The 18,585-nt window shown below is 37.4% G+C and overlaps 1 protein-coding gene across 6 annotated transcripts in view; it reads right to left on the reverse strand.

Moving 5' to 3' along the window:
* The window catches only part of HDAC7 (histone deacetylase 7), a 185,341-nt gene that overhangs the window by 42,997 nt on the left and 123,759 nt on the right, over positions 1 to 18,585 (reverse strand). Inside the window, exon 1 of one of the 6 annotated variants that reach the window (XM_072406625.1) lies at positions 12,104 to 12,502. The exons of the other annotated variants lie outside the window; for them this stretch is intronic. The gene's annotated coding sequence lies outside the window, so the exon portion shown is untranslated. Of the gene's footprint in view, positions 1 to 12,103; positions 12,503 to 18,585 lie in introns of those variants that run through there. 6 annotated transcript variants of the gene reach the window in all.

Below are 18,585 nucleotides of genomic sequence, written 5' to 3' on the forward strand. Positions count from 1 at the left end.
TATATATATATATATATATATATATATATATATATATATATATATATATTAATACATAACATACATGTAACAGAAATAGCATTTTTTTGTCAATTTTTGGAACAATTCAATGCTGCATAGATAAAAAGTTGAAAGCCAATTTTTAAAGCCATGTTTTGCAAGTTAACATTTTTTTTTATAAGTCTTTCATGCTATGGTGAAGTGGTCAGAATAATATATGCAATACATATAAACTGGGAACTTTTTCACTTTTTTCATGCAATAACTAAAGAAATTCTGAATCACAGGGTAGATAGAAACACAGATACCTATTTTATTAAACACAGAAGTACAGTAGGATTAAAAGTGTAAAGGCAATCCCTGTCTGTGCATATAATGGCAGACTGTTGTTAAAAAAACATTTCCTGCTATTGATTCTATTTCTGGCAAAACTGGGTATTTAGAGATCATTGTGCCTGTAAAAATTATACCAGTATGCATTATTGGTGCAAAATGTTTTACACTTCATTTTAAACAAATATTTGCTGTTTGCATACATCTGGTGTTCTTCCTGTAACATAGCGTGGCATTTGTTTATATACATCAGACCTTCAGTAAGGATATCATCTGCCCTTTCTAAGCTGAAAAAAAAAAAAAAAGATCTCTATGGGCTCTATTTATAAAACAGTGAATCTGACATTCAACACGGAGAATTTGACATGGAAAATCAATGACTGCCGTTGAAATACATGGACCTGGAAGATTAACCACCAGGGAATGTTTCAGGGAATGTCAGATTCAATGGTTTATATGAAAAATAATTAGGAACGTTTGACATTGCAAGGCAGACTTGCAACATTTTAGTAAACAGGAAAATATTAATATAAAGTGCTTGTATGCTGCGCTTGTTTTTGTTAATCCATTGATAGTTCACTGACCCTAGCTGTGTTCTAATTATAGGGATGGGCAGCTTCTGTCTATTTTTACAAAGCTTTTGAATTTCCAGAAAATGGTACAACTTATTTTGACAGCTGCTCTTTCATGCATTAGAACCTTTTTGACTTAAGTTAATACATGACAATAATAATCATAACTATATAATTAAATCAGGAATTGCCTGACTCCTTTAATAAAGGCAGAAAGCAAAATACAAGTAATCAAAATGTATTTTTTTGTTGACCTGATTACAGCAAACACATTTATTAGTCTATTCTGTACATAACTACTGTCCTCTGATATGTGTGATTAATTCCTATAGGCCACTAGCATGAAGGTTTATTAGCATCTAGTGAATATGTAGCTACAGGGCATTTCTAAAGATAGCAACATCATTAGATGCCCAGATATTTGTACAGACTGGCATCCTGTTGTAGGAAAGGAAATACGGCTCACTGTGACAGTATTTGCAGGAACAATTTGAAAAGGAAGACAAGAGCTGAAGGACCAATATTTCCTCATTTGTGCACTGCCTGGTCTAAACAATCTTAAAACACCAGGATAATTTGTCAGAAGAAAAGTCATGGGCGTTGGAGCCCAGGAGGTGGGTGGAGGGGATTTTAAGGTGCGTCTTGGAAGTAAATGATGAGGAAACTAGATCATTTCCACATAAAAGAACACAAGCTGGGCGTCTGTAATCCTGTAAAGACATTTCAAAACCAGGTTACCTTTGGGATACCTCTTTCTAGTGGCGTCCTATGGGGATTCAGTATCATATACAAGACCTAACAGGTTCTTTGTAGTTCAGCTAGCATGAGCTGGCCCTGGCTGTCCTCTATTGTCTTGCATTCATTTATCTAAAATTCTAAAATAAGAAAATTCTTTGGGTAACTTTAAATATCTGTAATATAGTTTTTATATAAGGTAATGAACAAAAAAAACGTACAGGCTGAATGAGACAGCAAAACCATACATGATACAGGGACACCCTGGAACAAACCAAGCAGGACAGTTCGGCACTTTGTCATGTTGCTGAATAAACCTGAATACAGGAGAGAGCTTCCTGCAGCAAGTCTATAAGGTAAAACATCTGCTTATCCAAGGAACCAACTAAACTCAAACAGGGTACCCACTAATGGGTACCTTAAAACAAACAAGCAGCACATGTACCTTTTCAGTGTTTTCACTCAGCATCAAGCAGAAATAACAAAATTAGAGAATAAGAGACTCATTGAGCTCAACAATATATGAGGACCTGTGCACAATAAGGCTACTAATAATAAAAATAAATAATAAGACATACATTGTCATGCCCATTACCCACTTTGCTTATTTATTATTTTTCTGTAACTAAAATACCCTTACCGCATGGTATACATCTAGAGATGTTTTCTTATCAATGATCATAAGGCAGCACAACCAAGGACACAAACAATTCTGGATGCCTGGTCTAGAAATACAGCTAATATGCATGTTAGCAATCAAAGAAACTAACAAAACTGTAAAGCTATATTTGGAAATCTAAAAAGCTCTATCATGAGACAATATAGAAAAAAAGTTTCTTGAACCACAGTTATTTACATTGCTAAATGCAACACACTTAGAATACTTTACTTATTTTTCTTTAGAATGAATATGAGCTTCATTACATTTACTGTGTTTATACTTTGTAAATACTGTTGTGCAACAAAAATAAACACAACTTATTATGTAACAGCTTTTTATTTTGGGTATTAGCTATGTACAGAATGTTTACAGCAGAAGTAAACCCTCTGCAGAAGGAACTGTAGAAGAATTTGGGCTCATGATGTGATAGGATTTATCAGTCTGACAGCAACCAATCTAAATTAATCTTGTTCTTTAGGTAGGAAATTCAAAATGTAACTTTTGCTATGGGCAGCTTTAGTTTATTTCCTATAAAAGATACTTGTTAGGCCCAGCAGCAGAACTAACTTTATAGCTGAAAATTAAACCGTTATAGAGATTCCAATTGGTCACACCAAAGACATTCTGAAAAATATCTGCCTCTAGGTCACTGTAACCTTTCTGCCAAATCTGCTATGCCTTGCTTATGAGTCATCAGAAAGAAGCCAGTGCAACACTGCATCATCCATGTAATGGTCATTGTACCCACAAAAAGCAGGCTGTGTGACCAGGCCCGGTGAGAGGGAACATCCACTGGGTGTAATTATGCAGAAATAATCCCATTCACTATTGTACAATAAATCGTAGAATAGGGCATCAGTGGTTAGTCTTAGGTCCTATACAGACCATTAATTAATTTACTACAAAGTATTTTTACCTTGCAATGTAAGAGAACTTGTTGCATGTAAATAAAGCTATTCCAGCCTGCCTGTATCTGAGATGTCACAACCCCAAATAAACTGGATTAAATAATGTATAAAGGCTGAGAGGTGATCATATTTTAGTTTAAAGATGGACTAAAGTATATAAACTATTCTACTAATAGCTTGGTAGAAAATTGTGTCAGAGTTGCATAGAAGATGAATGAATCTGTAGGGTTCTGCAGAATGCAGGGTGGGGGTGGAAGAAAGAATTGTGCATCTTGAATTCTATTTATGTGCATCCTGTCTACCCCCCTCCAGATCTGCTCAGATTTCCTCTAGTGGTATCAATAGCAGAGAAGCTCACATACAAATAACTAGTTTGGCCTCTGCATTACTTCCTTTAACTGCTTCAGAACTGAAAGAATAACATTAAGAAGAGCACACTTCATAAACCCAGGGGACTGCAATAGATCGCTGAGTGAACAAAAATAAGAAGTCCCACCCCCCTCCTCACTTTGAAGCAAGATCAGTAATAGGCTTTAAAAGTCTTCCTTAGGGTGGCCATACAGAGGAGAACCCTGGTATAATTTGAAAGTGGTTTGCTGGAATCATTCTTTTTCTATTGATAAACAGGGACACAACTGCTACCAAGTGTGTATCACATTTACATATTAGCCAGGATGCAAAGGAGTTTGCATTGAATACAAACAGCAACAGAAGTTCAGGACGAGTAGATAATTTGCTGTTTATGTGATATATTGACCATTTTTGGGTAACACAGAATCAAGCAAAATGTCAGTTTCCAGTTTACTAAGCAGATACAAGACATGCTACAGCATCTGCTTGCACTGAGTCATGATGCTTTGTTGACATGTGATGTGCAATGCAAAGCAAACCAGCAGCATTTACTTATAGGAAATGCTACAAGACCTATACAGAAACATCTTTCTGCAAATATGCTTCTCTGTTACCAATAACAATAATTTTTATGAGTGTGCAATAAACCGGAGCTTGTTTGAGAGCTGATAAAGAATGAAATAAGAAAAAAGTACAAGGCTGTTAAAATCCCATTATCTCAAATCTGTGGGAATGCTTATAACTTTTTGGTGACCTACCTGGTGGGAAATCCCCATCATTTTCAATACCTAGCACACCCCCTGACATATACAGAAAATTAGTGGAAATCTCGGTACCAAGATAAAGCCAACAACAGAACAATGCCAAAGGACTACCAGTTTCCCAACTTGGATATGAAACCTCATCAGTGCAAAAACCCTGCTTACCAATCTCGGTGACCAGGCCTGTGCTTGTATGCTTTGTACCATCTTTCAGTAACTGCAGGACAAATGACACATGTTTTAAAGACTACCTTAGGTGATTTTCAGTTTTTCCAGCATCTCTGATTTATTGTGGCAAAGAGTATCATTTGAATGGAAAACCCCCTGGCTACCAATCAAATGGGTTTTCATCTTTATGACTAAACTACTGGAAGCTGATATATGTTTGGCCATTACAGACTAATCCAAATCCCTGATCTCTGGATAACGAAGAGACCTCTGAGGGCTTTATTACATAATACGATACAGACTCATAGGCCTTCTACATTTTAATAAAATTAAAAATAGCTTTTATTTTAAAGCACAATAAGATGTCATTAAATGCAATAGGAGATGTCCAATTATTGCTACAACACTCGTGGCTTTTACAGAAAGCTACAATGCCTATAATGTTATGGTAATGTCAGGAAAAATGGGAGGACATGGGAAAAAAGTCAAGCAGAAAGGTGAAAGATAGTTCTATAAATAAATATATACTGTATGTTTTAATTTAAACAAAGTAAATCCTCATACGCTAACTCTTTACAATAAAGTTAGGAATAGGCCTCAGCAAAAACTGTGAGAGGTTTCCATGTTCCTAGAAATAGTTGCTGGTAAATAGCCCCTGGGAAGTTACATGTGCGGTGACTGACGCTTTAGCTTTACATTGCCATAGTACTTAGCTGACTGGAATGTGGAAAATTCAGGCCTGAGAGGTCATAGCAAGGTACACATTCCCTGACTTCAGTTTCAGCGTTGTGGCTGTCATTGTACATAGCATTCATCCCTGAATTTACACACGACACCACTCCTAAAAACTAGAAAAGGACATATAGGCCACGAAAAATGTAAATGGGCTGCGTTAATACACTGACATGTCAATATTACTTTCTACGAACCTACCAGATACAAAGCACTGGCTATTATTTTATATTGTTTTGTACTTTTATTGGTGTCTGTGGTACATAAACCAACATTATGCACAATCGCAGATGTAAACACCAGTTCTGTTTAAACAGTTTCCAAGCTGACGTAAATGTGCATTGTTTCCCAATAGTCTCACTACACAAACAATCACAACGTGTAGAAAAAAAAAAAAACAACAAATTGCCAGTGTCTTCTGGTACAACTTGGAGTTTCCCATCTGGTCTAGACTTCATGCTCTGTCTTTTAATTCTTTGAAACTTTTCCTACATTGTATCAAAAGCTTTAATGAACACATCAGTTATTTGCAACAAAGAAAATGATAGCAAAGCATTCTGTCACAACACCAAAATGAACTGCCATACAAAGAAAGAATCCATGACCAACTACCTTTACATTATTTCATGCACTACATTCTTTTCTGTAACATTGTCAAACAGAGCTAACTTCACAAGTGGCTAAAATAACAGTAAAAGCATAACAAGCAATGTTTTTGTTCATATGGAAACTCTTAAATGACATCTTTTTTTGTCCTATGACATCAGCCACTCATAATACACTTGTATTTTATGAAAGGAGCACTTTGGTTGCCCTGACAATGCAGTCATCATCATTGCCTCTTGACACAAGGCTATGACGTCCAGCATGGCCCTATGATAAGACATCCTACCTTACAGCCAGAAATATTCTTTTTCAGTAGCAGGTGAATAGAAAATCCAAAACAGCAAACAAGACAAGTAACCTTGCAAATGGTAGTGCATCCTTTTTCCTTCTCCTCCTCCCAACACAGCTGTGGATTTAATGTATTTGAAAGACGCGTTCCCATGCTTTCATTATGGAGTGGTAACACCCACTAGAAAATGGGACATTGCCTTAGGCTCCTGTAATCACCCTACGCAGGACCAGCCCGTGCCACTTCTCTGGCTAGACAAGCCGAGCAAGAAGAAGAAAAAAATCTGCCTGGCCTTTGCCTTGGCAGGAACACAACTCAGGATAAACCAGAGAGCCCACTTGGTTGCAACAAACACACTACAACCAGTGACTAAACTATTCCTGCAAGAAATATTTTATATGACTTTGAAAGATATTCTGCACAATATTAACACATACTAAAGTACATTATGTCACAAAAAGTCTATCCATCTTTGCAGGAAAAGTATGGCCAAGCTAACACGATAGTACATGCAGAAATGTAACTACAATCATGGAAGCTTTGGCTTTTTTAATACAGGAGGCTCTCAAACAATAATCCAGCATAAAAAATATCAAGTCCCTAAAAGAAAATGCATATGTGTGGTTTAGTATATAGATGATATAACTGTCATGTTACAGGTAGCATTTGTTACAATACTAGTGATATTTTCCAAAGCTTTAAATAAATTGCATGCTGATGTTTGTCTCATTAACCTTGCAATTCATAATTCCACGGAAACTTGTCATTTGCCGATTCACCTGGTTTGTGAATCGACTGCTACATGTTGACCCTTAGCTATATATTAGTTCTGCTGCAGCAAAATATCTTTCATGCTTTCCTGCAACAAAAATGGAACACATGCCAAATACATCTCCCAGTTCTTAGAGATAGCCATTTGTGGACACTTCCCAGAGGGGTAATTCAGTCAATATAGACTTCTTATGTAGAATCTGAGAGCCATATGACATTAAAAATGAGCAAGAAGCACGTGTTTCTAGTTACATTAGACACATGGGGCCTGATGTATTAAAGATTTCCAAGGCTGGAGAGGATACACTTTCATCAGTGAAGCTGGGTGATCCAGCAAACCTGGAATAGATTTCTTAAAGTCATTAGCTATTTGTTAGCAAATGTTTTCAGATTCATTCCTGGTTTTTGGATCACCTAGGTTTACTGATGAAAGTATCTCCTCCAACTTTGGAGAGCTTCAATAAATCAGACCCATAGAAGTTATCTGTTAATTTAAGCCACAAGAGCTATTTTTTGTGCGTGCTTTTATTATTACTATGAAATAAGTATGGAGGTAATAGGTTCTATTAAAAATAAATATTTTTTTCCATGCAGCAAGCATAAATATAAACTTTGCATTTATTATATTTTCTTATTTTTAACAGCAGTATTTGCAAAGTCTAAGAACATAGTTGGTACAAGCAATTTTTCGAGTAGCAGGCCAAAGCAGGAAATGACAATTAAAACAAACCTGATTCTCATTTTCTCTGTTGCTGCTTTTAAAGACCACAAATGTGATGTCCAAAGTCTGTCTTCATTACTTGTTAATTGTATTTTAAGAAACCATAAGATTAAGTAAAAAGCCACACACCCATCATCATTATAACCATGCTTCTAGTATAAAAGCCTTTTATATAGCCAAGTTCCCACAGAAATCTCCAAAGGGGTGGAGACATCAGGTTAATTTAAGCCTCTGACTCACTTTGTATATAGTGATGATATTTTTGGTAATATAGCGCTTGCGGGTTTCTTTGTCATCCATCTCTGTTACTGTCAGCCTGTCTGTCTAAGTAGGATCACCTAACTTGAAACAAATAATAGGTAATATGTGTACATCAATGCCTACCTATTGATAGTCACAGAGTTTCCTTGAACAGAAAAGGTGGATGGATCCTGTACACATTATTTAGCAGCAGAACAATGTGTACTTTGGGCCCAGTAAGTGCATATTTCTCTTATATTACTAGAATGTAAAGTACAATATTTTGTAATTTTTTTCCAAGAATGAATTAAAAGCAAAGTGAAGGTGTTTGCATTGAGGCATTGCTAAGCTTGCAGCAGAATACATGATATGGCAAAAGCCAGACTGATGACACTGAAGAAGTGAGGTGGATGAAAGGAGCATAATTAGTCTTTTAAAAAAATCATAGAAATTTGTTTTACTGATTAAAAAAAAAGCTCTAAACCCACCAATATACTATAAATCCTAGTCTGATGGAACAGTTGTGTGGTTGCTTGTTAAAGCTGTAGCTAAGCATCTGCTGGACACACAAGGGTGCACATTTGTTATGTCTTGGAGTTTGCCATCAATGCTCTTTAAAACAAGCAAGCTGACCCTTCATTCACATATATGTCAATGCCTGGTTAACGTCAACTGATATTTTACTGTAGGAAAATCAATAGTGCCAATCATTAATGATTAAAATAAGTTTGAGGGAAAAAAAACTGAAATGATAAAGTATTCACATGACCATGCCTTAAAAAGTTCAAGGTTGGAAAAAAATGTGCGTAAATGATTTTTTTATGGTGAATAGATCTTAATCAAAAGGTCAGTTTTGGGGCAACAATCAGAGGGACAGCATTAAGATAAAAATGTACACTGTCTTTCTTGTCTGCTTGAACTGGGCACTGTCACAGTTGTATGGGTAACATGCTTCTCCGACCTGGGGGGAGGCTTTGTAGGGGTTATATCTGTACCAGGGCAGCAAGAAGCTGCCAGGGAGCAATGTAAAGGATGCTTAAGGGGCAAAAGGATTCTGTATGTGATAGGTGTACGGGTCCTATTTAAATTATGTATATGTATAATATAGATGCTTGTGAAAAAGGGTGTCATCCATCCAACATGTAAGAAGAATAGCATTGCACCTACATATAGCCCTACTGTGTTTTAAAGATTATTTTAAGATATGTTTCAGGAGTTGACTCAGAGACGCTACAATGAGCTGGTTACTAAGGTAGGTCCTGTGCCATGGTTACCTAGTGAGTATAAAAAGCTTTTGAACCCAAAGCAACCATCAGATTTAACATGCAGTATTTTTCAGTAATTAAAAGTAAACATTTGCTAAGGATGATCATGGATTTCCTGCAATGACCTGTACAATAGCTTTCTGTCTTCACAATACATGACCTTATGCATACACTCATTTGATCTACAATTCCCTGTAGCAATACTCCTTTATAGGTTGAAAAAAAAAATATTTTCCTTATCCAAACCAAAAGTTAATTAGAACAGTAGCCTTCTCCTAAATACAGCGCTGTGTAATATGTTGGCGCTAAAAAAAAAATAGAGTTTATTATTAATAATCATTATAATAACTCAAATCACAGAAAACCAACAGGCAGGCCCACAGTCCTGGGGTTGATCTATTAACTGAAAGTCATTAAAGTACTTTCATTATATAATTAAAACCAAAACATCAATTTATAACCTTTTACCCCAAAAAATAAAATATTCCAAAAAACACAATACTTTCTGATATACATCACAAGGCCCAATCATTGCCCTAGTCAGAAACAGAACAATGCAGGAGGTTCCCAAAAGCACTAATATTTAAAATAATAATTTATGAATGACATAACTTGAATGTTATTCTATAAAGAAACAGGTGCCAGAAAATGACCCCCCCTTCCCCTACAATGCCAATTGTCAGTTTATTTGAGAATGGGTTAACAATCCTGGCACTGAGATTAAGAATCTGTAACTGGACAGACCAGCTTGGCAGCCTGTTACAAGAAAAAAAATGAAAGGGGACGATGAAAAAAAAAAAAACACATTCAGATGCAGGCACTTTTAGAACTTATTGCTCAGATCGGATCATGACTGCTTTGTTTAAATGCACAAGATCAGTTTCCTCCCTAATGCACTTGGCAGCTCCTCTGCTAAACCTATCACAGACACAGTTGGCAATCTGACACTGTGCCAGCAGGAGATTTTGTGGCTTTCTTTGGGAAGTAATGCTGTCTGCTTATTACAGCACAGCTCTTTAAAATCAGAATGTTGTGGGTGTAAGTAACCAAGTCCTGCCAGCAGTCCATGTGGCTGAGGACAAATCACTTTGGGGGCTGAATATCAAGTTATTTGTCTCAATGTAGCTTGACATTTATTTGCCGTCCCCTACTCAGTTCTCTACGTCAAGTATAATAAATGTTTGAGAGGCGAGCGAGGCGAATGCCAACTACAGCTCAGGACTGTCAGCTCTCAGTGACTGGGCAAAGGAAAGTGAAATGAGAGGAAACATATTCATGTTCTGTCAGGATTAGGTCACTAATGCAAAGTGTACGTTGTTCAATCTGGCGGCAATCTAGAGCTTTGGTTGAATCAAGGTGCTGCACAGCTCCTTAGGCCGAATGCATCTATTACAGTGAGAAATCTTTGGCCCCACAGCATATATTTGAGAACCAGATAAACCCCGCAAACATATGAAACATACCGTAGATACATCCATACTGTACTTATTCCTTCAAAAGTCATGATGGAGTATTGTAAACCTAAAAAAAGAGAATCTCCAGAAGTGACTGAATTTCACTCAATAGAAGACTTCTCCCCACCACTTGTTCCGGGAACAATGTTTTTTTCTCCAAGACAATTTGATCTGATCAGTAACCACTGGCAGAATGTACAAAAATAACTAACAGCAAGGTATTGTGCATCACAGATAGTTGTGTTCAGAGAAAAAGCAAACAGTGACTCATATGATCTGTTCTCTCTAATGTTTGCAAAATCACATTTTTAAATGTAAAAAAAAGAAATTACGCAATCTTAAAGAAGAATTATTTTTTTCTGTATAAGCATATGTCACTTTAACACTTTTTCTTTTCCAATGCAGGACTACATGGTGGGGAACACACCTTTCCAGCACACCTTTCATTTCTATTCAAGTATAGGCATACATTTCTCCTAAATCTCAGCCTTTTACCCAATGAATCTATTATGAATTAATCTATTATTAGGCAGCACGGTGGCTTAGTGGTTAGCACTCCGGCCTTTGCAGTGCTAGGTCCCAGTTTCGACTCTCGGCCAGGACACTATCTGCATGGAGTTTGCAGTTTTTCCCTGTGTTTGCGTGGGTTTCCTCCGTGTACTCCCGTTTCCTCCCACATTCCAAAAACAAGCAGTTAGATTAATTTTCTTCCCCAAAAATTGACCTTAGACTTGTTGTTAAAGACATGACTGAGGTAGGGACATTATATGGTGAGCCCCCTTGAGGGACAGCTTGTGACGTGACTGTGGATTTTGTACAGCACTGCGTAATATGATGGTGCTATATAAATACTGTATAATAATAATTATCAAAGGTTGTTTCTGCTTATGAAAATTGGGGGCATTTATGAGATGGAACAAGTCAGAGCAAAAGCTTTGGACAAAAGTCAGCAATTCATGACATTTTGAAAGGATTGGATCCTATTTCAATATTCTGATATATACAAAGCTCCAAATCAGGCATGGGCAAACTACGGCCCGTGGGCCTTATACAGTGGTTTCTCTGGCCCTTTGGGTGTTCCGCGGTTCTGGCTGGTGCTACCCCAAACAGGGTCAGGAGAAGGACCCAGCTGGGGGAGGGGGGCGCACCAGCCAGAGACGCGGAACACGTCCCGGCTTGTGGAGGTGGGTGGGCTGTGTCCCTGCACACAACTCACCCACTCTCCCATCACAGGCTCTGATCTGCGATGGGGGAGTGGGTGGGGTTATGCCATTGTGACGCCACGTTCAGTGTTTTTTTTTTTTTTCTCTTCTATATTTGTTAATATGATAAGGGCCCGAATGCTATGTTATTCTGGGCCCTTATCATATTATGTATATTTTCTGTATTTTTTTTACTTACTTATTTCTTTGTTTTTCAATGTGTATTTCCTGGTTTGTTTGTTTTTTTATTGTTTTTTAAGTTTCCAATAAAGTTAAAGTGTTTAAAAAAAAAGTTGTTTATAAAGTTTAAAAACCTCAGCTTTCAGTAAAATACCTGACAATCCTGCCACAAAGGTCCTTCAGTTTTTTTCCTGCTTCAGCCTGACAACACCAATATTGGCCTTTTTTAATGTTCTTTCTTGGAGTCACGTGGATCACATAGACCACAACGAGTGGTAGTTTGAATACACATAACTGTGGCCCATAAAGTCACCATCAGGAAACTTTTGTCCCCAGAAATACAATGTATCCTCCATTGCTATAGACAGAGAATGTTGCACGGCTGCTGTAAGTCGGTATTCTATGCACTTCCTCATACAGATTTGTTCCTAGAAAAAAGACCAATTTCACCACCCTTGTGAGTTCTCATCAGTAACCCAAATGAACATAGTTTTACAAAGATTTCACTGAGTTATGAAATAATCCTTCAAACAATGGGACAAATCCTGACCAGTTAGGCACGGTTCATATCCTCCTACAGCTTAGTTCACAAAGGGGAATGCCAAAACCTGGAGCTGGGGAATTTGCAGAATCCTGAGTTCCAGTACATTTTGTAATCAGTTGCAGTAAAAGTGTTTTTTTTAACTTCACTAGAAAATATTTTACTCAAAAATAAAACCATTGTTAACTGTGCATGCCTATAATAAATGTTTTATTTGCAGTGCAGAAAGGTACACAGTCCTTGCAGATGCTATAAATACCACAATGTTACTAGACAAGAATAATTTCCTGTTAATGGACTTCTAATAATTATACAATAAGGCCCTGCATACAAATATAATATAATATAGCTGCAAATGTTTCTGATCACGCAGCCTTCTTTTCTGTAAACCCAGAAATTTCCATATTGATAACAAAATCAGAATTAAAATAACAATATGATGTGTGGGAGCTGAGGGAAAAAAAAGTTTTACCAGATTTCCAATCACTACCACTGCCTAGTCATAGCAACATGCCAGTAAATTATTTATTCCTATTAACCAGTAGGTTATTTATTCCCATCTTCAATTGAAAGGTTCACTACAGGGAACCTTTCTTTACTTTAATATTAATTTTAAACAGGATTTATATAGCGCCAACATATTACACAGCGCTGTACATATAAATAGGGGTTGCAAATGACAGACAAATACAGACAGTGACACAGAAGGAGAGGACCATGCCCCGAAGAGCTTACTTTACACAGTAAACATTTATTTGCTTTACACAGAAAAGATTTTTCTATGGTTTTCTGGAGTAGGAGAGAGTTGTCCCATATAAGTAGTTCTTGATATTGTGGTAGGATAATATGTAAATATGTACTTGAAGATTTTTTTTCAAGGGGAAGGGGGGATAGAGTAGAGCAGGGACAGGTATTTAAAATCACAATCAGGTTCTTCATTGTATTCCAAGACCTAACCCGTCTGGAACCACACCAATATTCTCTGTTGGTCTGGCCAGCAAAGGCAGTAAGTGTTTTTGCATCAGTTACTATACTAGTCTTACTGTATCTCAGAGGAAAATCCTAAATAATTACACTTATTTTATATCAAAACAATCAGTTCCCATCTGTTTACACATTTATCTGGTATGGGTATACATGAGTATTTGGGGTTGTCTACATGAGAGCACTCCACAATTCTAGGCTATTATCACATCAGGTACGGTTGCACAGCAGTGAGAATAAAATACCATTCATTCCGATATAAGACATTTATAGCTGAAAATCATAAAGATCCAGCAAGCAGGAATTTTTCACACCTCTAATGTAAGAAAAATAAGATAACTACACCACCAACCTAGATTGTAAGCAGGACCCCCCTTTTTAGATTTCTTGACTTATTTGTGCAGCCACATAAAGAATATACGTAACTTACTAAACTAAAAGTACTGACGGATTCTGGAGTTTAACTAGTTAATAAATGCGGACAAGCCTTGTTCCCTTAATGAAAATCTGCTGTGGATTTTTATTTTTCAGAAGAAAGCAGAACATGCTCTGCTATTTATTTATGGCAATGACGTAGGGCAGCCCCAGACTGGGAGATATAAAAGGCAGTTCACACGTCAATGGCGGGCTTCAGCGTGACTCCTGTGTGTTCATGGCTGGGATGCAGCAAGCTCTGACTGGTAGTACTGACTCTCCCAGCTTACAGCGGTTCCTGCAGGGAGAGGAGACACATCATGCCAGTCAGACTACTATTGCAAAACTCTGGCAATGAGAACAACAAATGTCAAAAAGCATATTGATGGGAATTTCTTTATACTGGTTCAGTAGCTTCCATGATGATTCAACAGGAGTGCCACCTCATTCTGTTCTATAGCAGGAGGCTCTAAACACTCCTTTTTTAGTTGTTTTGGAAATTTACAATCATATCTAATCATATCTATACTAATCATTTGCTTACTCACCCTCAAACTGGGGTCTATATCATGTATTGAAAAAAAAAAATTATATATATATATATATATATCTACACTGGATCTCAGCTTAGTATATATAACTATCAACTATCCAATTGAACATTTAAAAGAACTTGTACTGAGAGAAATGTAGGGGCCAACTTTACTGAGCTTCTTAGGAAAAAGCTTGTTTATTGGGTGAAATGGCCAAACAAACTTGCCTTGATAACTGTTTCAGTAACTGGCCCAGATCAAACATGCAAAATCAAAACTCTTAATCTGCATACATGCTGTAAATCAGAGGGCCTGATTTTTTTAAAGCTCTCCAAGGCTGGAGAGGATACACTTTCATCAGTGAAGCTGGGTGATCCAGCAAACCTGGAATGGATTTCTTTAAAGTCATTTGCTATTTGTTAGCGAATGGTTTCAATTCTAGACCAGATCCATTCCAGGTTTCACCCAGATTTACTGGTGAAAGTGTATCCTCTCCAGCCTTGGAGACCTTTATTAGATCAGGACCAGAGACTCTATTAATGCCTCTGTATTAGAATAAACTCTAAGTTTCAGATAAGGCTAACAATGTTTAAACATACATTTGGAGGTTTCCTCAGCCTTCCAGGGTCCCACATCAACATAACAGGCAAATTTCATCAGTTTCTGCCCGAGAAAAAAGCTTTCCCCTGTCAGCTTTAGGGAACATAACCCTTTAAAGTATTTTTTGCAATAAAAGGCAATTTGAAGTCACTGTAATATGGCCTTGTGTATAGCCAACAATACAGAAAACAAATCCAGATTTAAAAGCAGCTTGGAGGCAAGTACAGGCCATCAGTGATTTGTAAATTTCTCAAAATAGTGTCTGAAAAAGCTTATTATTTGCCAACATTGTAATTTGTATGCACAAGTGAACATGTGTTTAAAAGCATCAGTGCCTTTAGCCTCTATGCAAATTGAGCTTGTGCTATACTCATTGGTTAAAGAAATATAAAAGCCAAGATATGACCCAGAAAACCCAGCGTGTACCCACGCTTCATCATGATACACCCAGGGATGTTAGAGGAACTGTGATCCCATAATCAGCATGTTTATTTTCACATGGATTACATTTAGTTTTTTTTTAGATCGTGGCAAACAGGTTGCAACACAACAGCATTCTAAATTAGCATGTTACCATCCTCCTTCTAAATGAACTAACACGTACTTACCAGGTGAATCTAAAAAAACATTCACTATAGGATTAGCTTCACTGTAATACTAGAGCGGGAAGACCATCTAATTAAATACCACTTAGCACTCAAGGGAACAAGCAGCTATTTTTACTTCAAAGCCGAGGCAGGGTCAACAACATGACGTCTTCCGCAGCAAGTCACTCTTCTAAAATAGACCCCCTGGTTCCTGAGATAGGCCGCAGTCTTTCCCAGAGCTCCGATCAGATAATCTGCACATGATTTAGGGCAGTGGAGTCACAACGCGCAGCAGGCAGATGTTATTGGCCTAAAATGGGTCTCTGGGAATGATACGCTGCAATCTGTTCCCCAGAGGCTTTCAAGCTTGTTTTTGAGAATAAAAATAGAGAAGTAAGAGAGCTGAATATGAAGTCATTTCTTAGTAAAGGCACCAAGCAGAATGCCAACTCCACCTTACAGGATAGGGAAACCATTAAATACACTCCATCAACAGCAATGAAAAAGCTGACTTGAGGACTTATCCTTCAGCAACTCCATTTCATTTTTATTGGGTTCTGTGTACCTGCTGCATATTTTCCCTAATATCATGTCACCATTATAGAAAGTAAGGGTAAATCCCTTGGAAGGGGTCAGATAACGTTAAAAACCTGATAGGGCTTCTAATGCTTGTTTACTCCAAATTAAAGAAAAAAGAAGAGAAGTTGGGAGGATTTATGCACATATCAAAAGGCCTCGAATGTTCCTAGGCAGGAGTGGAGTTTGTACAACTGTATGTGAGGCTAGATTCAGATTTAAATTAGGAACATGCTGCAGGAGATGCCTAGGCATGCGGAGCTAGCCATGATTCTTGTTGTTTTTTTTCTGCTTCCTTGTCCTTTCTGTACAAATCCTGATTCCCCCCATAGGAAGAAGAGGAGGCTGATGAAGGAAGTTCTTGGAATTCAACATAAATAGCAGGACATACACTGACTGTAATAAATTGCACGCAAAAGCTTCCACTCTGCTAAATGCCTGCTGCATCTACACACAGAGTAACTTGCCATTTTAAAGGAACCAAAACTATAATATTGTTAGGAACTTTTGCAAGAAAAGGATGGATGACCCCCACATCTGTCACTGCTGAACACAGATAAGCCAAAAAGATCCTACCTTCCATCTGGCAACAGGCACTTCACTTCCCCTATCCTGCTCTGGGTAAACTGAGCTTTTAGTTTTGACAATGAGCTAAACAGGTCACAAGTACAACATTTCCTGGGCTACATGTTTACTGCTGTTCATCCATGGGAAAATGGGTCAAAAAGTTCATGTATTTTTTACTTTTGTTATGAAGTAGGACGGGGTTTAAACTCATCAACTTGTTTCTTGCTGTCTACACATCATTGGGGACATCTTTCTTCACTTTCTGGGATAAGACAGGAAGCAAGAGGATCTCTAATAAAATGGGGGTAATTCTCCATTAGACAGCCGTCAGTCATCTTTGACACCCCCCCCCCCCAACTGGAAAACAATTCTGCATCTCTTTTTAATATTTAGTTATTCAGACAGAAACTTTCTACAATGCCAGAAGTACACAAGTTATCTAATAATTTCTTCCGGTATCATTATCTTTTCTAAATAAAAAACCAAGTTATTCCCTGGCGCTGTATACTGTTGGCATTGAAAAAACACAGATAGCCACACAGGAACACTGCTTGAGATAATAGGAGAATGGTGCAGCCTGTAAGGGAACAGTCCTAAGGAAAATATGGGAAATGAATCAGTCTTGCATCTTAACAATAACTGGCTAAACAGATAAATGCATCATGAGTACATACACATATTAACCACTTCAGCCATTGGGCCTGATTTATTAAAGCTCTCCAAAACTGGAGAGGATACACTTTCATCAGTGAAACTGGGTGATCCAGTAAACCTAGAATGGATCTGGTCCAGGATTCAAAACATTTGTTAGCAAATAACAAATGGCTGAAGGAATCCATTCCAGGTTTGCTGGATCACCCAGCTTTACTGGTGAAAGTGTATCCTCTTCAGCCTTGGAGAGCTTTAATAAATCAGACTCATTATGTCCATTTTGTACAGCGCATCAGACATCACTGTAGCAGTGAAGAGGTATTGTGATCTGCTGGAGTGTACCTTTGCTTTGTACTGTCCCAGGTTTAAAAAAAAAGATTTTTTAATTGTATAAAAAGGTTAATTGAAGTAAAACTCATTTCTATCATCATCAAATCATTTTTACAAAACAGTATCAGGACATTCTATTTACTAGACAAGGTTGATAGGTACACACAAATTACTTGTCTTGTAGAGAACCGGTAAATAAACCTCTTACCCTGCGGACATATCAGGACATATCCAATTGCAAACAGACGACTAGGGCACATACCTATCATGCAGCAAGGACGTCTTCAATAGGCATCCCTCATCATTTGGAGATGAGGATCTCTTTGCTGAATATCTAAATACCAGGCAGATGAAAGGCAGCAAACAGTTGTTCACATCCATGGTTTTATTTCTAGAATATTCCGGTAACCTTCAGTATTAACAATACACTGTTTGTATAGAAATATTGAATTTGATTTATGAGAAAATTCCCAATTTTTAAAAGGTTTTCATGGATTAAACTTGGTTATATGAAGTGAATAGAGCCTAGGGGGAAAGTATTCTAAAGTACAACAACCAAAACAAGACCCAAATCTAGTTATTATGTGATGTACAAGACTCAAAGTAGGCAAAAAAACTCTCTATAAATTGAATGAAAAATATTTTTTAAATAAACTAGTGGAGGAAATGTATCCCTTAATTTGACCCATTACGTACCATTGCAAGTGATGAAGGAAAAGTTTCCCAATGGGAACAAATGGTCTGAGATGGAAATTCCCCTCATTTAAGGTCACTTAGGTCAATGAATGGGAATCTCCCCAGCAGGGAGCAGTCAGGAAAAACAATTCTGACAGTAGTGGTAAAGCTCTTCTAC

This window comes from Pyxicephalus adspersus, chromosome 1 (assembly GCF_032062135.1).
Source record: "Pyxicephalus adspersus chromosome 1, UCB_Pads_2.0, whole genome shotgun sequence".
Classification (NCBI taxonomy): Eukaryota; Metazoa; Chordata; class Amphibia; order Anura; family Pyxicephalidae; genus Pyxicephalus; species Pyxicephalus adspersus.